The sequence below is a fragment of the Narcine bancroftii genome, chromosome 2 (genome assembly GCF_036971445.1).
Source record: "Narcine bancroftii isolate sNarBan1 chromosome 2, sNarBan1.hap1, whole genome shotgun sequence".
NCBI classification, from domain to species: domain Eukaryota; kingdom Metazoa; phylum Chordata; class Chondrichthyes; order Torpediniformes; family Narcinidae; genus Narcine; species Narcine bancroftii.
In genome coordinates this window covers 85,862,989-85,886,986 of record NC_091470.1, presented here as the reverse complement: position 1 = coordinate 85,886,986, position 23,998 = coordinate 85,862,989, and the positions used below count along the sequence as shown (strand labels likewise).

The window sequence follows — 23,998 nt, the reverse complement described above, 5'->3', positions numbered from 1 at the left end:
CAGTAAACTGTTCTGAAATATCAAGCCTCCCTTCATCTGTGCTCCTCCTTCCTGCAGACGGAAGCTGAAAGGCAAAGTGAACTCCGTAAAGAGATGGTATGGGGAGGCAAAAGAACAGCTTCTTGACTGTCTCCAGTCATTGAACTGGGCAACCAACGTTCAAGGGCTTGGTGGATATTTTAACTCTGAATGAATGTACCACAGTTGTCACCCACTTTTATTAGGAAATAAGTTGTCCTGTAAGACGATCCAGGTGTTCTCAAATCAGAAGTCATGGATGAACTAAGTGATCAGCAAAAGACCAACTCCCAGATCTGTGGCATTTAGGGTTGCAGATTCAAAAACAAGAGATAGACCAAATACAATCCCCTGAAGGCCATCACCAACACAAAGAGACAATTCTGGATCAAGCTGGAGCTTCAGATAGATGCCTGACAGCCGTGGAAGGGTTTGCATACCATTACATCCTCCAAGGCTAAACAAGGCAGTATCATCAATAACGATGCACCTTCCCTGTTCACTTCAAAATAGAAAACCATCAAGAACCCTCAGGAGACCCCACAGCCACTGGTGACTCTGTGCTCCCAGTTTATGAGGCAGAGCTGAACAGAAACTCCAGAAGGGTGAATACAGCCCAGATGGTGTACCTAGCTGTGTCTTTAATACCTGACATTTTCACCCTCTCACTAGAGTGGTCAGAGATCCCCCACTGCTTCTAAAGGGCCATCTATCAATTCGGTACCCACTGACATCGACTGTCATGAAATGCTGATTGAACCCATTCAGTTCACCAAACATCACAAGTGACTGGCTCTCCACCTGGAGCACAGGAACACCCATGTCAGACTGTAGTTCATTGATTAGAGCTCAGTGTTCAACACCAGCATAACTCCTGACCATGTTAAAGGACCTGGGACTCTGTCTGGCCCTCTACAATTCCATTCTCAGCTTCCTCACCTGTAGAGACCAAGTTGTTAAGTGGATATGAAGTAGAGGCTTTGATAGGTTGTCAAAGGTTAGAAAGAGAAAGCAGTAGAATGGGGTTGGAGGAAAAATAATCATGGTTCGAACAGAACAGACCTGATGGGCCAAATGGCCTAAATCTGCTCCAAGGCTCTGAGCCTTATTCCATGGAACACATTCAGACAGTTGCACTCAGTGAAAGCCAAACAGGTTGAACTCTCCAGATTTCATTTCTGGAACTGATTTTAAAAAAAAATTTGCTGGATTTCTAAAACTGATACAAGTGGTTAAGAGCAGAAAGAGGAGGGATAGTTGGAGGCAAGTGATATATTTTTAACGTTTTATTTGTCCTCTTCATATTTTCCAGTTCTGACAGTGAAGGTCAAGGGAAAAGTCTGGTCAACCCAGGACCATTTCTGGTACACACCGAAAGCAAAGCTCATGAAAAATATTGAGTGTATTGCTGAGGTCAACTGCTACGCTCGGAGAAAAAAAATAATGGGGTCTCCATGCTCAATATTTTAAAAATTAAATCTCAAAGTATTTCACTGAATGGTACCTTATCTGTAGTGCCTGCAGTGATTCAATCCCATCATCTCCCAACACTTTGGAAGTCTATCAATCTGTGCTTTGAATATACTCAATAACCAATCGTCCAAATATTCCCCGTTCTCTGGATGAAATGACTTATTCTCAGCAACCCAGGAAAAGCACTATCCCCTAACTCAAGAAGGACCATTCACAATTCCATGTGTTCGAACAACCTCCAAAACAAAAAATCAGGATAAAGATGTCAGAAACCTTTCTCACAGCTCACCCACAATGTGCACTGCAAATTCCCATTGCCTTTCCTTTCACCAAAACACACCCATATTATTCAGTGTTTCCCATTTCACTGCTTGGTTTCTTTACAGTGATGACTCAGACAAGCTTACATAAATGTATACATATATATTTAAACCTGAGAAGCACAGCAATTTGAAAAGAATCAAGGCTGAGCAGGCGTGAAATGAAAAGTAGAGAAAACTTCTTAAAGTGTTGTATGCACATTTTAAATATTGCAAAGTATTACTTTATAGCAGCTTTGACAAACATAATTTAACCACCCAGCCACAGAAATAAGAGATTACAAAAGTTGAGCTAAAAATTAATCAAACTGGTTGGTTTTCAGATCAAGTTTGAATTTTTTATTTTTTTTTTATTGAGAGATACAGCCCGGTAATAGGCTCTTGTGGCCCACGACACAGAACCTGGGAGGAAACCGGAGCACCCGGAGGAAACTCACACGGACAGGGGAGAACGTACAAATTCCTTGCAGACAGTGCTGTTTCCTACTTGGGTAGCTGGCACTGTAACGGTGTTGGGTTAACTGTGCTGTTTTTAAAGGGGAAAGGAAACCAAAGATGGAGGGGCTGAGGGAGCAGATGGTCCAGAACTGAGGGCTGGAGTCATTTAGATATTGTGGTGCAGCTAAATCCCATGAGACCAGTTGAGAAGAAAACCCAGGTTGGTTGTTGAGATGCAGATAACAAGATGCCAAATTTCTAAATCCCGAGCACTGGAAGCCACTATGTTGAAAAGGGACTTGATGCAAGCTAACACACAGACAGCAGCACTCTGGAGTTTCTTTTTTAAAAAAGGGGAGCAGAATAAAATAGGGCACACAAAAGACAATTCTGGAGCTAACAAGGGCAAGGATGAGTGGCTCAATTACAAACGAAGGGAGCAGTGATGTAGCTATAGGGAAAGAGACCACATCCCTGAGCAAATTTTTCAAAAGTGGCGCCTTCAGCCCACAGCACCAAACCCCCCCACCCCGACCCTCCTGTACCACATTTGTGAACTGAGAGACCACTGCATCTGCCATAGTCTCACAGTTCAATAGGCGTCAATGATCTGCCCTGCCTGAGCTCGATGATCGGGTTCCACCTCAGCTTCAGAAATATCTCCTCCAGCTGTCCAATGCTCAGGCCAGTCTCCATGATGTCCAGGTCTGCATAATCTGGTAAAACACCTCCAGGTCATCCAGCATGTTGTTTTAGAAATCCAAGAAGGTGCTGCCTCCACTCAGTACACAGAGCCCAGGAGAAGGTACCATGGCTCAGCACAGGGCAGAGGAGGGCGGGTGTTCTCCCGCAGGTTGAAGCAGCTGGGCTGAATTCCCCTATGCATTTGTGTTGAAGGTCAAGGTGGGAAAGGTTCCTCAGGCTGTGGAAAGTCCATTAGTGGAGTTCCCCCAGCAGGGTGCAGCTGAGGTTCAAAGGTTCTTCACCAGAGAAGATGCAGTTGGACACCAGTATGAGGATGTTCAGGGAATAGAGATGCACGAACACCCTGGGGCAAAGGGAAAAGATGAACCCAGGAGAAAAGTCTAGGATCACGACAGAGCTTTCAGCCAGGCCTCTAAAGGTCCGGTTGTTCAGATCGGGCAAGTTACTGTATCAACGACACTCCGATAGACAGGCAACACATTTTCCAGAGCTCCAGACGCCCGTCTGGTGTGCTTGCTTGGTAGGCTGAGGGGAGGATTCAGCATCGGGAGTTCCGGTGTAGGATGAGGGGAGGGTTCGGAATTGGCATCGGGAGCTCCGGCTCTGAACTCTCCCCTCGGCCAATACTGGAGCTCCCGATGCCCGACTCCAACCCTCCGGTGAGTCCCCTCGGCTTACCTTTCAAGGGGATGCAGAGGAAAGGGGCGGCGTGGAGGCTTTGTGCGATGGTTGCAAAACTGTGTACACGTACACACACGGGCACGGTTGTGGTCATGGTACTTTTTGTTTAAAGCATGTCTTCAATCCCCCTAATGTCAAAACCTGGTGATGCCACTGGAAGGGAGATGACCCAAGTTCAAACTTTTGTCCATGGGAGAAGGCAAAACCTCAGAAAACTGAAGAAACACTCACACACCCTCCTTTCCCCCCCCCCCCTCCACCCCCACTTCCTCCCCCATGTAGCTCCCTTAAGAATAGACTTTGGCAGGAAGAAAAGTTGTACATTTCTTATCAGCATGACAACAATAACAGCTAATTTAACCCCCTTTCTAACAATTTCTTTGGCCACATTTTCCACTGTACTGGATGCAGATTCTTTCACCTTGAACTCTTGGCTCACAGTTCACAGGCTCTTCGCCCCCCCCCCCCCCCCCCACCCCCACCAAGTCCCTCCACCTGTTGCCTTCACAAGTCTGTGGCAACTTGCCCAAGAGGGAATTGCTGATTGCATCAAGAATGGCTAGGTTTCTGGAACAGCAGCCAGGGTTCTATCAGAGAGAGGATTTTGAATCCCACCACATCAGCAAGAGAATTGAAATTAATTGAAATATTCTGGAAGCATACATTTTTTAAAAAGTCTTAGTCACTGTAGCAGTTCTGACGCAAGATCTGAAACTACCTCTGTTGTGGTTCTTTGCAGCTGCTCACTTAACTGAATACTGAACTTTTTCTGTTATCATATCAGATCACAGCTTACCGCTTTTCAATAGAACCGTTGCATTGGACACAAAAATGCACCTGGTTCACCACAGCACTACAGGAAGGACGTCACTCATCCTCACTTGGTCTAGCCAAACATGGCTGGTCCCACCCAAGTTCAAGACCACTTAGGAATAAACAGCAAATGCCAGCAGGAACACTGCCACAGTGCTGGGAGAAAGAAAATCAACATACAATTCAACTGTAAGCCATGTATCTCAATTGTAATTTCATTGCAAGATAAAACCGACTTGAAATGATTTTGGTCCAGTCACACACTGTAACGAAGGATCAAAATCAGCAGTAAGATAAGGATGTCACTTCTTTCAATCATCGACGAGACACTCAAGTAGAAATAGACTAAATGCCACAAATCAAAGGACATACTTAAAATAGAGGTTTAAAAAAAAGGACTGGGGGAAGAATCTCTCATCATTTGGAGTGCATTGCTTTAGATTTCAGATTTATTGTCAAGAGTACATAAATACATCACATACAACCCAACCCTGAGATTCTTTCTCCTGCAGGCAAAAAGTCTGTACACAGTATATGCATGTAAATAAAGAACTGCAATGGGGTTCTGAGTCCCAGGTCTTGGAGTTTGCTGGTAGGTTTTGAGGGGGATGATGGTGTTAAAAGCCAAACTGTGGTCGATAAAGAGCATCCTGATGAATGCATCTTTGCTGTTCAGGTGTTCCATGGATTTGTGTAGAGACAGTGAGTTGGAAAACGAAACGGATCTCCAGTTTTTTTTTAAAGTCAGGATTCTGGAACGAGAAAGAAACCACCAAGTGACTGGGACTGAATTGGTGGCAATGCCACTAGTTTCCAGTTGATACAGACAGATATCATTGCAAGGCAGCCACCACAGGCAAGAGATCAGCCAGTAAAATGTTAGCACTGGTCTGAGATTCACTCTCAGACTCTTTGCACAGATGAACTGGTGTGCGTGACCCACAGGCTTTAGAAATATTAGAGAGAATACTTTGCGAATAAAGTTAATGATCAAGAAGAGGCCCCATTGTTCAAATTTTGTTTTAAATCTCTCTTCCTTCTGATGAGAAAAGGAGTACCCATCCTTTGTGTCAAAAGCCATGGACTTTGTGGTGTAAACAACACAATGCTCAGAGGATTAGCAATCTAGTTACAAAATACCTCCGCTCCAAATATCACATATATCATGCAAAGAGCTCCAAACAGTATAAATCTTCCCAAGATAATCAGAGCACGTTCCCTCATTATTAACATTAAGATTAATTACAACAAAACTGAACCAAACCCCACAGACCATCCCAGAACTCTAACTACATGCTATTCACTGTAACCTTGCCACAAACTACTGTGTCACGTGTTTACTTCAGTGGACCACCTTCAATGACAGCTGGTGCAGCCTTCTGCCAGTTATTTGCATTGACCCTTCAGCAAACAGTAAACCCTCCAATTCTGCTTCACCCTCTCCAGTAAAAGATTTCACCCATTAATACCAATATTTTAAATTTAAACACAGCATGGTAACAGGCCATTTTGATCCACGAGCCTGTGTCGCCCAATTTATACCCAATTAACTTATTCCCCCAGTACAGTGCAAATGGTGGAAGAAAACCAGAGACCCCGGGTAAAACCCACACAGACACAAGAGAACTGACAAACTACTTACTGACAAAGCGGGATTCAAACCCTCGTCCCAATCACTGGCGCTGTAAAGGCGTTGCGCTAGTCGTGACACCAATCGTGTTGCCCCTAAATAGATTATCATTGCTGAGATTGCACGTGTCCAGTCCACAGAAGGTACTGACCCAAGTGAAGGTTTCTCCTACTGGACCATTCTTGGATCAAGCATCAGCAGCTGTCAAAATTTGGCTTGTTTCATGCTCTGGCCTTTTGTTCATCTCACTGCTCAGTTGTTTTAAGCCCTGGAGGTTTCTGGCTGTGGAGGGTGCATAAACTGCCATGATCAGAATTTATGACTAATTTCTCTGCAACCTTCGCACATTATTCCACTTGAAGAAATGCATGGCACAAACCACTCCAGAGAATCCATTTCCAACAGTAAGAGGTCCCTCCTCTTTCAGCACCCAAAGCCCAGCTTTCTCCCATGCGATGGCTTTCACTGCTGGTGCATTCAATCCATGCCAACCTTGCATTCAGACAGTTGTCAATTGCACAGGTATTTTCCTCTGCCAGGTATAGCCATCCAGGTCCCAAACCTGTAACTTACTGCCAACCAAACCATTCCCAAATTGTTGCACTCTATCACTGCCAGACATGTCTTGAGTCCTTCATCCTCTGCCCTGAAATCCCACAGACAAGTACTGATACCCCTCTCAAGTCATCCTTTAAAATCTGGGTTAGCTTTGGGCAATATGTCAACATGACATGTTGTCTCATCGTGCTCAATAAGTCAGGTTGATTGTCATCTGACTGTACATATGCAACCAAGCAAAACAGTTTTTGTGGACCACAGTACGTACACACACAATTGTGCATAACTTACTCAATTACAGGATACTGTTCATCAATCTCACAGCCTGTGGGAAGAAGCCATTTCCCAGCCTGGCAGTCCTGATTTTTATGCTCCCAAACCTCCTCTTTGATGGTAGTGGGTCAGATACTGTGTAATGGATGGAAATGGTCTGCCATAATTCTTTGAGCCCTATTTGACAAAAACTCCCAGTGAATGTCACCAAAAGATGGATGGGAGACCCCTCTGATCTTGGCCATTTTGTTGATCCTCTGCATTGACTTCTGGTCCAATGCTTTGCAGCTACCATTCCACGCAATTATGTGGCCAGATAGGATACTCTCAATTGTGCCCCTTAAAATGTTGTCAAGATGGGGCCACTAGCCTGATATTCCTCAACCTACTTTGAAGGTGTAAGCACAGCGGCACGCTTCCTGACTAACGAGGTATTGCTAGTTGAGGATATGATCAAAGAACTTTGTGCTCTCCACGACAGAACCACTGATATGTAATGAAGAATGATCAACCTTAATCCTCCTGATGCCCACAATCATCTCCTTTGTCTTGTCCATGCTGAGATTCCACACCATTTTATGAGCCCCCCACCCTCCTCACTGTAAGCATTGTTACTGATGAGGCCAACTACTGTCGTTTCATCTGAAACTTGAGGATTTTGTTTGAACTGAATCTGCCAGTGGAGTCACCAGTCAGCAGTGTGAACAGTGGCAGGGTGGTGGTGCGTGATGGGACTTGAGAATGGCTCTACATCATGATCAACCCTTCTCCGAGGTAAGGTCAGAACCACTTCTTCCAAATCCGACAGGGTTGATGACTGAGAATATGCCACCCGCAACAGATAAGGTAATACACAACACATATCGTTGTGTGACAAGTGGTTCTTTATGCAGCCACGATCTCATTTATGCAATCCACATGCTGAGTGGGTTCACATTGTGGCTAAAAAATATCTATACTCAGTAGGAAATTCTTCCCCCTCTCCACAGGCTGGGATTAGAAGATTCCAGTTCAGTACTTTGATTCACCACTACATGCTATAATACTTGAAACAGTCTTGCAAGGGCTACTGTGCAAAATTTAATCGATTCCATGAGGAAATCAACCAAATAATTCTTTTGCATTTCTAACAGTGCTCAACCCATTACTGTTCATGCTGCGGACTTATGACTGCACTGTCAGATTCAGTTCAAACAGAACCATCAATGTTTGCAACCACCAGCAACAATGCAGAGAGGAGTTTGGGAGGCTCATAAAACAGAGCGAGAACAACCCCTTGAAATCTGGACAAGGCAAAGGGGAAGATTATGGACTCCAGGAGGATGACGATCATCCACTCTCCATCATTCATCATTGATTCAGTTCTGGGAAGAATGAAGAGCACAAAGTTTCTTAGTGTGCATGTAACAAGATGACCTATCCTGGTCCCACAATACCTCGTTAGTCAGGAAGGTGCAGCCATGCCTACACTTCATAAGAAGGTTCGGGGACAAGGCTAGTGGCCCTAATCTTGACGACATTTTTTGGCAATAATTGAGAGTGCTCTGTCTGGCTGCATCTTTGTGTGGTAAATACAAAGGATCATCAGAATAGCCGAGAAGGTCACTTGGGTGTCCCTTTCCTCTATTGACAAAATTCACCAGAAGTATTGCTTAAATAGGCCTTAATAGGACCCTTTCCATCCAGCACGCAGCATCTTTAACCCACTACCCAATAAGGAGGAACAGGATGGAAAATAATTTCATCCCGTGACATGAGAGATTGATACAGTACCCAAGGAAGTCATTCCACAATTTAAATACTGTTATCCACATATGCAATTATTATATGCTGTGTATACGTTTGTGCATTGAAGTCCAGCGAACCACTCTTTCGTCTGGTTGCACTTGTACAGTCAGATAGTAATAAAATTAAGAAAAACACAATTCTGCAGACACCGTGTTTGATGTAAAAACACACTGCTGGAGAAACTCAGGGTACACTGTATAAATAGTGCACCTTATATAGCCAAGATACATAACCAATGTTTCGGGCTTGAGCTCTCACAGAACACTGATGCAGACAGTGATTTACACAAGCCATGTAGAATGGTCCATCCTACAGCAGCAGCCAAAAAGACTGAGCCGATTACATCAATTCCCTGGTCACCAGCATCATGGGAGCCGATGCACCCGGAGGCAATTCTGCACTTCATTCCAAAAGAATAACACCACGGCAGCAGTGCACCCAAGCAGTCCTAGAAGCCCAGTCCAATCAAGGTCAAAAAGGATCACATGTACGCAACAGTTCAGGCAGATGATACCTCCCAAGCCACATGTAACAATGCAGCTGAATTGAGCTGTTCACACTTGAAGTACAAATGCACCATTGATGGGAGTGATATGTAAGGCAACTTTGCGAAGGAATGGACAACCATTTCAAAAGGAGAGCAAGTAGAGAAAAATAATTGCAGGAATAATAGGATAAGAATCAACGATAGGACTTCAACACAACAACCTGAAAGGCCTCTCACTCCAGTGTGTTCACTAAAAATTTGCCTCATTTACCTTTACTGAATTACAGTCAGATTTCCAATCAATAAACAATTTGTTTTATTCCTAGAACATTACAGTACAGCCCCTTCACCCCATGATGCTGAGCTGACCAATGTAAACCAGATATATAAAATTCCAGCAGTTTTCTACACCCTAATCTGATGGTACGCTCCTTCCTTCCAAATGCAAACCTTTTTAATGAAGACACCTGCCTGCTTTTGCTAATATCCAGGCCCAAAACATTGGTGACCCTTTACATCTTATCGAAGCTGTGTGACCTGCTGAGTTTCTCCAGTACATTGTGCCTGTGACCGTGGTTCCCAATCTGCTGCTCTTGGTCCTGCAGTCACAAACTCTCCTGGTTTGAAGTCATCTGCTTGGGTGGGGCCTTGCAACAAAGGAAGCTGACCTGAGTCTTCTGTGACTGGTACTATCATCATCTCTAGCTCAGGGCGAGACACGCTGCCAAAGAGAGCTGGAATTGGGCGAGGTGGCGCAGCCACTCAGCACTGATCAAGTCTGCACAATTCCCAGCATGGTGAGTGCAGGCCATTGCTGTGGGATGGTACCACATGCTCACACACCTGCCCACATCCCACAGTGCCTTCCTTTCAGCTCCCTCACAAATCAGAGATGGGAAGAGACAAACAGCCCGACAGGAACAGCAACTTGCAACACATTAATGGACGTCTGAGTCCTGCAGTCGCTGTTACTGTGAAGTTACTGTTGTCGATCCCGGCAATGCCTTGCTCCGAGCATCATATCAGTGTTGAGAGGCTACATCATTCACACAGACAACCTTTCAAGCTCAAGTTTATAATCTGACTGTACATTTATAACCAAACGAAAAAGTATTTCTCCAGACCACAGTGCATACACATACACAGTACAGAAAAATCACATATATACATAATGATATAACTTTAAATAAATAATATACAATATTTTGGGATGATTTACTCAATTACAGGATGCTGTTCATCAATTTCACCACCTGAAGGAAGCAATTTCCCAGTATGGTAGTCCTGATTTTGATGCTCCTCTATCTCTTTCACTCCATCGAGAACATCTACATGAGGCGGTGTCTTAAAAAAAGCCTCATCAAAGATGCCACCACCCAGGCCATGCCCTCTTCACTTTACTACCATTGGGAAAAGGTACAGGAGCCTTAAGACGAGCACTCAGTGGCACAAGGACAGCTTCTTCCCTGCTACCATCAGATTCCTGCATAATCAATGAAACAAAGTCACTGCCTTACTTTACGCGTACTTTTTTTTTTAATGATAATGTTGCAAGATGTTTACAATATGCACATTTTCACTAAGACGCTGCCGCAAAACACCAAATTTCAAGACTTATTCATGACAATAAATTCGGATTTTGATGGTAGTGGGTCAAAGATACTTTATGCTGGATGGAAAGGGCCCTCCAAGCACCCTATCAAGTGATGTCATCAATAGAATGGGGAATCCAGTGACCTTCTCAGCTGTTTTGACAACCCTCTGCATTGACCTCTGGTCTGATGCTTTGCAGTTACCACCCATGATGCAGCCAGACAGGTCACTCTCAATTGTGCTCCCATGGAATGTTGTCAAGATGGGAGGGGGGGCAGGTTGCCTTGCCAACCTCAACCTCCTAAGCACTCCATATTTAGCTGTGAGTGGATTCATCTCTGGGACACAGCAGCATTGCTCTTCTCCATATAATGACACCAATTCCATTTACTCAGAGCCCATCGTAAACACTTAGTGAAATAGCAGTGTTCTCTAATCTTAGACCGGAGTTGAAGAGTGTAAACCTTGTGGAAATGTATACCTACGTGAAGATTGAACATCGAATCATTTCTTTTCTGTTCAAGATGAAGTACACCAGCATGATCAATTCAAGCAGTCACCATTAGGCCAGATACATTTTACAGCTTCTAATGCAGGCCCATCAACTTCCATCTCAGTGTAAAAGCACCCTCATTGGTCAGGCAGCAGCATCAGACAAACCACATCAGTTCCCATATCAATAGATGCATGCCTTTGACATTTGAAATCCTTCATGTTCTCTAGCACCACACTTTATCATTTCCTGCAGGATATTAAAAGGTAGACATCTTTGAGCCGGTCTCATAATGCCCTCTCCATCTTTTATATTTTATTGTTCATAAATTTTAAATGCTCAGTTAAAAAAAAAGGGCTACTGAAGAAAATTGAATGCCTATCATTCCCCTAGCAATATGTACCATGGTATTAATTCCAGCTTACTGTTGGTTACAGAGTGGATGTTTGTACACAAGAACACTGCAATAATACTCAAACTTTCATTGTTTCTTCATGAGCAGCTGCCCAATCGACATCCCCGGAACTCTTCCTACTTCGATGAGGAGATCCTTTAAACTCTTCCTCAGCTTCAAGTTTGGCTGCATGCTTCAGATCATGATGAGGCACCTTCCCATCCCCTGTTTGATAGTAATCTCATGAAGAACCCAGGGACATAGGAAAGCATTGAAGCCTCTTACATGAATACATTTTTTTTTTAAATTAGTTAATATACTTCTGACCCAAGTTCTACACCATAGAATATTCAATAAACTTCATCAATACTGATAAGAGTTTCAACTGGTATAAACTCCCCCTCTCCACCTTCCTCCCATGCTTCTGATCCCATACTGGGCTTCAACTCCAATCCATGCCAGGTCTTCACCAGCCCAACCCCATCCCCTCCGACGTGGAGCCCTCACCTTTGGACCCATGCGCGCATCTTAATTAGTTCCAAACCCACCCTGACGTTGCACTCTTCTTCCGCCACTTCCAATGCACATTTCTTCGGTGAGGAGTCCTCTCCTACACTGAGAGCCCATTCTCACAAAACTACAACTCTCCTTGGATACCCCCTTGGGGCTTCCACCCTCTTAACCACTGCATTTCTAATTGTTGATACAATGTCAACTGTCTTGGCTTCTTCACTCCCCTCACCCACTTTAATCTCAACCCCTCTATACTCCACTCCCTTCATATCAACCCAACATTGTCATCAAACTCACATACAGACAAGGCTAAAGGGAAGTGATAGGGGGAAGGGGTTGTTCTCTGATAGAAGGGGGTAAGAAGGTGGAGGAAAGGAGACAGAGGGATAGGAAAAGAGAGAGACTTGGAGAAGGGTTAACAGAATTTGGAAATGTCAATGCTGTCTGGTTGGAGACGGTCAAGACTGAATCCCAAGTGTTGTTCCTCCAATTTGCAGGTGGCCTCAGTTTGGCAGTGCACAAGGCCACAAGCAGAGGTGTCAGAATGGTGAGCGGAATTGAAATGGTTGACCACTGGGAGATCGTTGATATTGCAACAGATAGAATGAAGGTGTTCAACAAAACAATCATTCAGTCTGTGAGCATAATGTGAAATTGAGGATAGATGCAGTTGTTCCAGAAAACATTGAATTATTTATTGTCACATAGCAAGACACAGGAGCGAAACTTTGTTTTGACAGCTATCCAGGCACGACCAGCGAGTTGAAAGTGCTGAGTGTAGCATTACTGAGGAAAATGTTCAGTTACAACAGTGCAAGAGCATTATTTTACTCATGAGAAGGCATCATTGGTCTTGCATCCTTAAATCCAATCACCAGCTAAGATACCGAAATAAGACATCCCAATTAAATTTAGACATGCAGCACAGTAACAGGCCATTTTGGCCCACAAGTCTGTACTGCCCAATTGACACCCAATTAGCCTGGACCCCCAGTACATTTCGAACAGTGGGAGGAAACCAGAGACCCCAGGGAAAACCCATGCAGGAGAACGTACAAACTCCTTACAGGCAGCGCAGGATTTGAATCCCGGTCCGGAGCGCTGGGGCTGTAAAGGCGATACACTAACTGTTGTGCCAACCATGCCGCCCCAATCGTCCAGCATATCTATATAATTTGCTACTGCAGAATATTTTTTGAGGTATACTCAGATATCAGAGACCTTAGCAGTCATCACCAGGTAATGTACCTTGATTTTAAAAAAACATTTTGAATGGAAAGGTTATGTTCAAATACAAAAGTCATTCTACTTCAGCAATCCATTGAAGGTAACAGTGATACCCAACAGATATTGCTCAGGAGGATGCTTACATTCTGCATACATAGATTAAAAGAACATTGTTGACCTTTTTTTTCTCCAAAAAAAGCACTGGCTGTTGTTGTCTAACAAATCAAAGCAGTCTGTGACCTTTCAAATTCTGGAGCAATTGGAGAGTTCAGGAAAGAGCACTAGATGGTCAATGAAGAGGAGGAGACTTGGCCTCTAACAGGACCACAATTTTTTTTAAAAATTTGGATGAAATAGTGATTGACTGGGCAAATTAATATTCAGGGCAGTACAGTTAGCTTAGTTAGAGCATGCTATTACAGTGCCAGAGACCCGAGATAAAGTATGGTGCACTCTGTAAGGAGTGTGTGCGTTCTCTCCACGACCACGTGTTTCCTCCAGGTGCTCTAGTTTCCTCTCACATTGCGAAGACATATGGGGTTAGTAGGTTCATTGGTCACATCGGTGTAATTAGGCACCGTAAGCTGGAAGGGCCTTTTACCTTCCACTCTAAAAATAAACCCAAGATAAACAAAGCGCAAATCTGTTTTGTAAACCATGTGAAGAAGGGGTTCAGCAGGTCAGACAGCAGGCATGGAGAGAAATGGTTATTCAATGTTTCAAGGTGGAACGCTTTTCAGAAGAGAAAGGTCGAAAACACAACGTCTGTTTCTCCTCATGGATGCCTGACCCACCGAGTCCCTCCATTATTTGCCAAAGATTCCAGAATCTGCAGTTCTTGTATTCTTCTTTACATTTCTTTATTTGTAGAGACCTCCTCATCTGCTTTTTGCCAATGGTCCAGTTCTGGTCTCTGTTAAATGTGAACTCTGCAACACAGAACCAGGAATCAACATGTCAGGCAACAGCACAAGCCCATTTCACCTTTGACTTGGGTGCTGCCTCCAATTAAGTCTACAAGCAATTCACTTTCAAGTAGAATTCATAAAGGCATAGCTGGGAGTTTTACCCATCTCCTCTTCTAATGGTGAACTTGTCAAAAATTGCACTGGTGGTTGAGGTGAACAATTAAACCAAATCTTTCCAGAGTGAGATAAACTGACCAGAAATTCTCAATGAAACCTCTAATCACAAACACCACCGAAGCTCCGTAACTTCACCCGAAGATTTTTGCAGCAATAAAATTATTTGAACGACAGATGAAACTGTCATCAAATTCCACAGGAAGGCAGGAAAAACGCCACTGAATTGCAGTTTTAAACAGTGCTATTTTTTGCAAATTTTGCAACTCCTGCAGAATCACTTGGCAAAAGTTCACAGCCACGACATTGCATGCCCAATTTGGATCTCTGCTGCAAATAATGATTGACAGTTCTTATCTCTTCTTTTCTTTGGCTTGGCTTCGCGGACGAAGATTTATGGAGGGGGTAAAAAGTCCACGTCAGCTGCAGGCTCGTTTGTGGCTGACAAGTCCGATGCGGGACAGGCAGACACGGTTGCAGCGGCTGCAGGGGAAAATTGGTGGGTTTTTCCTCCTTTGCCTTTTGTCAGTGAGGTGGGCTCTGCGGTCTTCTTCAAAGGAGGTTGCTGCCCGCCAAACTGTGAGGCGCCAAGATGCACGGTTTGAGGCGTTATCAGCCCACTGGCGGTGGTCAATGTGGCAGGCACCAAGAGATTTCTTTAGGTAGTCCTTGTACCTTTTCTTTGGTGCACCTCTGTCACGGTGGCCAGTGGAGAGCTCGCCATATAACACGATCTTGGGAAGGCGATGGTCCTCCATTCTGGAGACGTGACCCATCCAGCGCAGCTGGATCTTCAGCAGCATGGACTCGATGCTGTCGACCTCTGCCATCTCGAGTACTTCGACGTTAGGGATGAAAGCGCTCCAATGGATGTTGAGGATGGAGCGGAGACAACGCTGGTGGAAGCGTTCTAGGAGCCATATCACACATGGTCTCCACAAATATCTGTGCAAACAGCTCGCAAACTAAAACCAAAGCTTTAAACTTATTCTACATTTCCTTTGAACATTTCATCAACGAAAAAGCCATGGTGAGGTAGAATCCAGGTTTTAAACTTGAATATCCCATTATTTCTGACTTTTTTTTTTAAAAAGGCATCACTTTATTCAGTATCTGACTCATCCCTTTCCTGTGTTTCTTTGAACAGCATCTGCTTTGTCACCTTCTTCCTCTGTTAATCTTGGCCTTGAACCTTCACTTCAATTAGACCACACATGTCAAACTTTGGCCCGCAAGATCATATCAAAAATGTATTAGAGGTGGCCCGCTGGCCGCCGCACCAGTATAGCGCATGCACAGTAACCGCTGTGTCCCAGGGTAAGAGAGAGAGAGAAAAATCCTGGTCCTTGAAAAGTAGTGGTGGGTGGCTTTATAAACACACTGTCGTGTCCCCCCGCGCACCCACCCCCCACAGCAGCGCGGCCTGGCCGGTGTCAGGGGAAGCCAAGGCCGCTTCCCAGCGCCCGGAACCCCAGTGGCACAGCATTTCTTGGAGCTACAGATGGAGTCGGGACGCCGGAGGGAAGATTGGGGCTCCCCGCCGGGCGATGGGGGCGCCGGCCGCCCTGCGCCTTCCCACCGGAGCAGCGGCGGGTGCCCGGAGTACACATGGAGAGCGAGGCTGGTCGGGCAGGTAGGGTGGAACCCCCCGCCAATCTCGGGAGTGGCTGGATCGGGATTAGCCGCGCTCACATGCTCCTCCACCGCTGACCAGGATCCCAGCGCGGTCCTGAGCGCGGAGACTGCCCTGGAAAGGTCCTGGGACACCGGCACGGAAAGAAGAGCAGGGTCCGTAGAACATTACAGATCAGAAACAGGCCCTTCGGAGCTTTGACTCTACCTCGTGAAAACCCAACACTGGAGAAACTCAGCGGGTTAAACCGTATCCTTTATCCAGCAGAGAGGTACCTGACAATGTTTGCCCCTTGATCCCCCTCATCAATGTATGAGCGAAAGTCTGTGGTTCTCGTAAAAACACCAGAAGGGAGAAACTCAGCAGGTCAAAGGGGGTCCGGGAGAAACTCAGCAGGTCAAAGGGGGGTCCGAGAGAAACTCAGCAGGTCAAGGGGGAGGGGTCTGGGAGAAACTCAAAAGGTCAAGGGGAGGTGGTCCGGGAGAAACTCAGCAGGTCAAGGGGGGTCCAGGAGAAACTCAGCAGGTCAAAGGGGGATCCGGGAGAAACTCAGCAGGTCAAAGGGGGGTCCGAGAGAAACTTAGCAGGTCAAGGGGGGTCCGGGAGAAACTCAGCAGGTCAAGGGGGGTCCGGGAGAAACTCAGCAGGTCAAGGGGGGTCCGGGAGAAACTCAGCAGGTCAAGGGGGGTCCGGGAGAAACTCAGCAGGTCAAGGGGGGTCCGGGAGAAACTCAGCAGGTCAAGGGGGGTCCGGGAGAAACTCAGCAGGTCAAGGGGGGTCCGGGAGAAACTCAGCAGGTCAAGGGGGGTCCGGGAGAAACTCAGCAGGTCAAGGGGGGTCCGGGAGAAACTCAGCAGGTCAAGGGGGGTCCGGGAGAAACTCAGCAGGTCAAGAGGGGTCCGGGAGAAACTCAGCAGGTCAAAAGGGGTCCGGGAGAAACTCAGCAGGTCAAGAGGGGTCCGGCAGAAACTCAGCAGGTCAAGGGGGTCCGGGAGAAACTCAGCAGGTCAAGGGGGGTCCGGGAGAAACTCAGCAGGTCAAGGGGGGTCCGGGAGAAACTCAGCAGGTCAAGGGGGGTCCGGGAGAAACTCAGCAGGTCAAGGGGGGTCTGGGAGAAACTCAGCAGGTCAAGGGGGGTCCGGGAGAAACTCAGGGGGTGCCTGACCTCACTAGGACCGTTGCCCACTCCCCCTCCCTGCCGCAGGCCGACCCGCGACTCACGCTGACAGGGCCGCTGATCCACCGAGATGCCGCCCTGCAGCGAGAGCCGATGCCCCCGCACTGTCGTTGTCCAACCCGATCGCCCGCAAACCCCGCCCTCCCGCACATAGGCCTGAGTAAGGATTATGAACTTTAATCTCAGGATAAAACGATCTTCCAATAGTTTCATGTCACAGTGATAAATATATTCCTGGTTAAAAATGGTCCTGCACCTGGATACAAGCTCATTAGGCATAAAACTTGAAAAGTGTATAAATCAAAGGATATCTGTACCAATGGAAAAAGGGCATGGCAAATAACCCTGCTAGAGTTCATGCCCACAATCAGTCACCCATTTGATTGTTTCAGGAATCATGTTATTCTCCCACATTCTCAATAGCCCTCAGATTTTACTATTCGACAGCACACTAGCAACATTTGACAAATCCTCTATAGAGAAATATTATTTATTGAACATTTTATTTCTCATTTGTTAATGCTTCTGGAAAGAGTTTATCCAAAACTATTCTTAAACATTTATTTTAATAAGAAAAAGTTTAACATTACATATGTTGAAAGAAGAGAAAACATGCAGATGTGGTTGAAGATTTTCAATAAATATTTAGTTCGGCCCTCGACTTAGTCCAAGTTTTTAATTTTGGCCCTCCGTGAATTTGAGTTTGACACCCCTGAATTACACGGTCTGTATTCTGAAGTTGCCACAATTCCCAAAGCGCAGTTTTTCACTTCTCTCTGGGATGTTAGTCTTTTATGAAGTTTCAGCTCTTGCCCTGAACTGAAATGGTCCTTGGAATCCTAAAATGACAATGGTTCACTTCCCTCTCACCACTTGCTCAGTCACTGCCATGCATTCTCCTCAGAGACCCCTCTCCTGCTGCCTACTTCAGTGGGAGTGACCTCTCTTCATCCCAGTCTTGCTTGGCCAAGAATTTGAGCCATCTCCACATGACAACCACCCAAATGTTTCATGACTTTAAAAGTTCAATCAGAAGTGGGTGCAAGGCACCAAAATCATTAGCTCTTTTCACTTTGTTCTGTCTCCGCTTTGCTTTATTTTGAATTAGATAGAAGGAAAGCAGGTCAATGCCTCCACTTCCTCAGGAGTATGCGGAGGTTCGGTACGACATCAGAAACCCAGGCAGTTTTCTACAGAAGTGTAGTGGAAAGTGTGATGACCGGCTACATCACGACACCAATACCCCTGAATGTAAAGCCTTCCAAAAGGTAACGGCCACAGCCCAGTACATCACCCTCCCCACTACTGAGCACATCTTCAGGGAACAGTGCCAATGGAGAGCAGCAGCAATCATCAAGGACCCTCACCACCCAGTACATGCTCTGTTCGCCCTGCTGCCATCAAGAAAGAGGTGGAGGTGTCACAAGGCTCGCACCATCAGGTTCAGGAACAGCTACTACCCCTTCACCATCAGACCCCTCAACAACAAACTCAGATTTATTTAGGGATTCTTTCTCATGCCTTTTTGTTCTCTCTGTATTCCATAGTTCGTTTACAGATCTTTGTTTACATGTGTTATGCTGTGTACAGTTTATTTTTTGTACTACCAATTAGTGATAATTCTGCAGTGCCCACAGGATAAAGAACCTCAGGGTTGTCTATGATGTCATGCAGGTACTCCGACACTAAATCTGAAGTACTCCAGTTCTTGCCTCTATCTCAACAAAGTTCAAGGCCAGGGAAGGTTTAGGATGACTTGAAAACAGCAAAACTGATTTGAATTTACACACTTGTGAGCAGTTCTAACACCATTAAATAAGGAAAACATTGTGCAACGAAGCAGTCTCAAGGGATGGGGGAAAACAAGCTAGTTGGCAATTCTCTGATGAGCCGATTCACTTACAGCACTGCCTAACGGGGCTCAAAAATCATACATTTGAAAATGATTGTTCCATCAACAATTTAAGACAACGCTTGCATTTAAAAATAATCAAAATGACAGATAATTTACTGAGTATTTATTTTAAAGCAGAAAATGTAGATACCATAGCTGAATAACTGCCAGATAGAAAATGAAAACAAGATGTGATGGATATAGTTGACTCAACCTGTGCTTTTGGTACTGACAGCATCAAAAATATATTCAGGTGCTGCCTGACACCTAGTGACTGCTGTTATGTTCCTGGTGTTACTCCTAACAATAACTATACTTAAAACATTAGCTGCTGAATGCAAACCATCACAATACATCTGCTGAATCTACTTTTTCATGGCTTAATATTCTTTTTTTTATATCAAAAGAATAAACACTGATATGGTTCTCTGTTATAGGAGCTCCCCCAACAGACCACTCCATTTATAGTGTGGATGTCCAGAGAAACCAGCTCAATAATGCTAAACCTTAAATAAATTGCCCATCATTTTCATTTAGCAACATTATTCAATTATGCAATGGGTAATTTCCAAGATATGTCCTGTTGCTGCTACTTCTTTTATCCTCCAACATTCACCCACCCCCAATCATGCAATAACCTATTTCTGCTGTCACCATCCCACACCCACCCCTCCCCACCCAATTTAATATTGAAATTAAAAATAACCGGAAATCTGCTCTCTCGTCACCAAAATTACAGGAGCACTGGTGTTATATCCCATTGGTTCCAGCTGGCACCGATTCATCCAGTATTCGGAAACAAGACTACCCGCATAATGGAGGAACAACACCTGAATTTCCATCTGGGCACTCGCCAGCCAGATGGCATTAACATCGACTTTTCCCAATGAATGCTAAACCTGCAACCCTCTTCCCTTCCCATTTCTCCCCCCTCCCTTCACCCAGCCACCCTTCCTCCCCTTGATCCCCTCCCTCTCACCTCCTGCCTTTGCGACCACACCTCCCCTCTTCTACTCTTTTGCTCGGACGCCTGTCGACATTTTCCCATACCTTGATGAAGGGCTCAAGCCTGAAACGTCGGTTATGTATTTTTACCTTTGTTATATAAAGGACACTGTTTGACCTGCTGAGTTTCTCTAGTATTATATAACTTCTGAAACAAACTTTTTTTTAAAAAAAGTAACAGAGTGTCTGTCACATTTTTTATTTGCATGATGAATAGAGCACGTGTCAGCATAACTACAGTATTAAAATCACGTTTCCATGGATCATCAGACCCATTTAATATTCACCATCACTGCGACGTGGCATTGCAATTAAAATGCAAACATAAACAAACAGCAATTACAGCGTCCTGGAACGGCCAAAGACCAACCACTCAATCCCAAAGACCCCAGCAATGGGTCAATCTGTTGGGATATGGTTAATACTTCGACTTCCCCGTGCCTTGGTTCGAGCAGGGCAAACACCCTACGAGGCTGGGAACAGAAGAGAGCAACATTTGCAGGACCAGGAGAAAGAGCACAGAACTCCTGGACAGAACCAAGGACAAGTTGTTTGGGATGAACATTCTCTCATTAGGATCTGGGGGGGGGGGGGGGGTGGGGAGCTGTTCCTAATAAATTTAAATCTCAGCAATTTAATTAGGGCCTTGTTAGAAGAGATTATTGGCAAATCACACCCACGATTCTCTTTTAAAGCCGCCTTACATTTAGTTCAGAAAATTCCAGCAATATTTTTCAATTGCATTTGTTCACCCAAAAATTCCCAACAAAAGAAAACCGCAAACTGAACGACTCCGGGATGATGAATGCCATCCTAATGGGACAAGAATTCAATGTGCTCTGGAAGCACGACAGATCTGCTCCTGGTTCTGGGACACGAGTCCGGCTGACCGCTCGCTCCAAAGTTGTTCCCACCGGTCATCTGTTCCTTCGGCGACTGTCAACTCCGGCCGGACCTGACACAGCACCCCGGATTTTCACCGCTGCCAGCCAGCCCTCGCCTGGATTCCCCTCCAACGTGGTTCGGGGCGGCGTCTATCTTTCTCGTGGAACTGTTTCTCGCCAGCCCCTACATTTCAGCCTTGCGTGGATCCCCGAGACAAACGATCCCTCTTCTCCCGAGGAAAACAACCAGCTCGTTACCCCCGGTTCCCCACAGAAACTCCGTTCTCCCACAGAGCCCCGTCGGCTCCGATGCAGCCACTGGACTCGTGTCCGGCCGCTGGGGGCCAACGCCAACTTGGTCGTGACCATTTGACCGTCGGAAGCAGCAAGAAAGGGGCGAACCCCGGAGTCCTCCCTCCCACCACCCACTTCTCGCAGACGAACCCATACAGTGGTCATTTTTCAAACGCCCAACCGACTCAAAACAACTCGCGCTGTCAAACACTCGTCCAAAGTTACCCGGTGTGCGGGGCGGGGCGGGGGGGGGGGGGGGTCCACCCGACACAGCAAAACCACCAGCACGTTCAATCATAAAACATCCCCGTCCAAACAGACAACTCCCCCCCCCCCCGAGAAAGGGGAGTGAATACTCGGCTATGTCAGGGGGAGGGGGGAAGGTGGTGTCCACCCGCAGTGGGGGTTCCACGGGGTCCCCCATGACTCGATCAACTTCCCTTGGAAAGAAAACGGAACACAACCTTGTTTCAGTCCTCGCCCGGCTCAGGCCACGGAGGGAGAGTGAGGAGGGAGGGAGGGAGGGAGAGTGAGGAGGGAGGGAGGGAGGGAGCGTGAGGAGGGAGGGAGGGAGGGAGCGTGAGGAGGGAGGGAGGGAGGGAGCGTGAGGAGGGAGGGAGGGAGGGAGCGTGAGGAGGGAGGGAGGGAGGGAGCGTGAGGAGGGAGGGAGGGAGGGAGCGTGAGGAGGGAGGGAGGGAGGGAGCGTGAGGAGGGAGGGAGGGAGCGTGAGGAGGGAGGGAGGGAGGGAGCGTGAGGAGGGAGGGAGGGAGCGTGAGGAGGGAGGGAGGGAGGGAGCGTGAGGAAGGAGGGAGCGTGAGGAGGGAGGGAGGGAGGGAGCGTGAGGAGGGAGGGAGGGAGGGAGCGTGAGGAGGGAGGGAGGGAGCGTGAGGAGGGAGGGAGGGAGCGTGAGGAGGGAGGGAGGGAGCGTGAGGAGGGAGGGAGCGTGGGGAGGGAGAGAGCGTGGGGAGGGAGGGAGCGTGGGGAGGGAGGGAGCGTGGGGAGGGAGAGAGCGTGGGGAGGGAGAGAGCGTGGGGAGGGAGAGAGAGTGGGGAGGGAGGGAGGGAGAGAGGGAGAGTGAGGAGGGAGGGAGGGAGAGGGGAGAGAGAGGGAGGGAGGGAGAGGGGAGAGAGAGGGAGGGAGGGAGAGGGGAGAGAGAGGGAGGGAGGGAGAGGGGAGAGAGAGGGAGGGAGGGAGAGGGGAGAGAGAGGGAGAGGGGAGAGAGAGGGAGGGAGGGAGAGGGGAGAGAGAGGGAGGGAGGGAGAGGGGAGAGAGAGGGAGGGAGGGAGAGGGGAGAGAGAGGGAGGGAGGGAGAGGGGAGAGAGAGGGAGAGGGGAGAGAGAGGGAGGGAGGGAGAGGGGAGAGAGAGGGAGGGAGGGAGAGGGGAGAGAGAGGGAGGGAGGGAGAGGGGAGAGAGAGGGAGGGAGGGAGAGGGGAGAGAGAGGGAGGGAGGGAGAGGGGAGAGAGAGGGAGGGAGGGAGAGGGGAGAGAGAGGGAGGGAGAGAGAGGGGAGAGAGAGGGAGGGAGAGAGAGGGAGGGAGGGAGGGAGAGGGAAGGAGGGAGGGAGGGAGGGAGAGAGAGAGAAGGAGGGAGGGAGGGAGAGAGAAGGAGGGAGGGAGGGAGGGAGAGGGAAGGAGGGAGGGAGGGAGGGAGAGTGAGGAGGGAGGGAGGGAGGGTTGACACACAGGTCCCCTCGCTACTGCGAGGAATGAGGCCCCGGGTTATAACGGTCCAGCAGAGGCTGCTGCTGAGGATGTGCGGAAGCCGCCCACCGCTCTTCGCGGCGCCGGCAGCCACGCCGAGGACAGGCCGCCTGCGGGGAGCTCCGGCTCGGCTGGCGGTGCCGCTCGGACCAGCCCCGCAGCGAGAGAGAGAGAGAAAGGCTACAGACCTGTGGCTGAGAGGCTCCGCTGACGGGCTCCTGTCGCTGCTCCTCTGTTGGAAGGATGTTGTGGTGTGTGAGGAGGAGGGGGTTATTTTCCAATCTCTCGGGTGGTGGATGGCGTCGGGGAGGAACTGGGCGGAGGCTGGCTGGGCGTCTGTGGCAGCAGACCGGGCAACGGGAGTGGAGGTGAGGGGGGTGGGGAGGGGGGAGAGAAAAAGGACGGCCGCCAGCCCTGCTCGCTCATTTACTCTCTCGCTCTGCGCATGTCTCAACCCCCCCCGTCCATTTGCTCCACTCCAGGAGTCCGCTGAGCATTCTCTCTCGAGTCTGCCCGAAATCCCCGTCTCTCCATGAGCGCATTGGCCATCTCCATCGATGGCCCATGGGCTGCAAACGGGCCCGTCGGTTGTGCGCTCCGTGGAAGAGGAAGAGCCAGCCGTGGGACGGGTTGACAAGGCGTCTCAGCATTCTCTTCCGCTGCAGATACTCGCACGGATTATGAGCCTGAGTGGAATGTTTTCTCCCCCTCTCTGTGCTGAAACATATTTAAATCCTTGCAATTCCTCCATTGGGCGGATGAAAAGGGCCCTCAACGGTTGCATTCTTAATAAAGAGAGTAATCCACAGGACTGGAGTGCTCCAGGAGTTCATAAAGATTGGTACATTTGTGGACTAAAGATCATTCACAATCTATTTATGAAGTGGACTTCCAGAGAACTGGCAATCATTCTTCACAACAGTAA

The 23,998-nt window shown here is 47.4% G+C and overlaps 1 protein-coding gene across 13 annotated transcripts in view; it reads right to left on the bottom strand.

The window, feature by feature from the left end:
- LOC138753859 (alpha-(1,6)-fucosyltransferase) overlaps window positions 1-23,691 on the bottom strand; it is an 852,902-nt gene extending 829,211 nt beyond the window's left edge. For 9 of the 13 annotated variants that reach the window (XM_069917365.1, XM_069917364.1, XM_069917369.1 and 6 more), the window contains exon 1: window positions 23,262-23,681. The gene's annotated coding sequence lies outside the window, so the exon portion shown is untranslated. Of the gene's footprint in view, window positions 1-23,261 lie in introns of all 13 variants that reach the window. The other 4 variants (XR_011351465.1, XR_011351466.1, XR_011351467.1 and 1 more) reach the window with 1 other exon arrangement.
- Window positions 23,692-23,998: the final 307 nt, after the last annotated feature.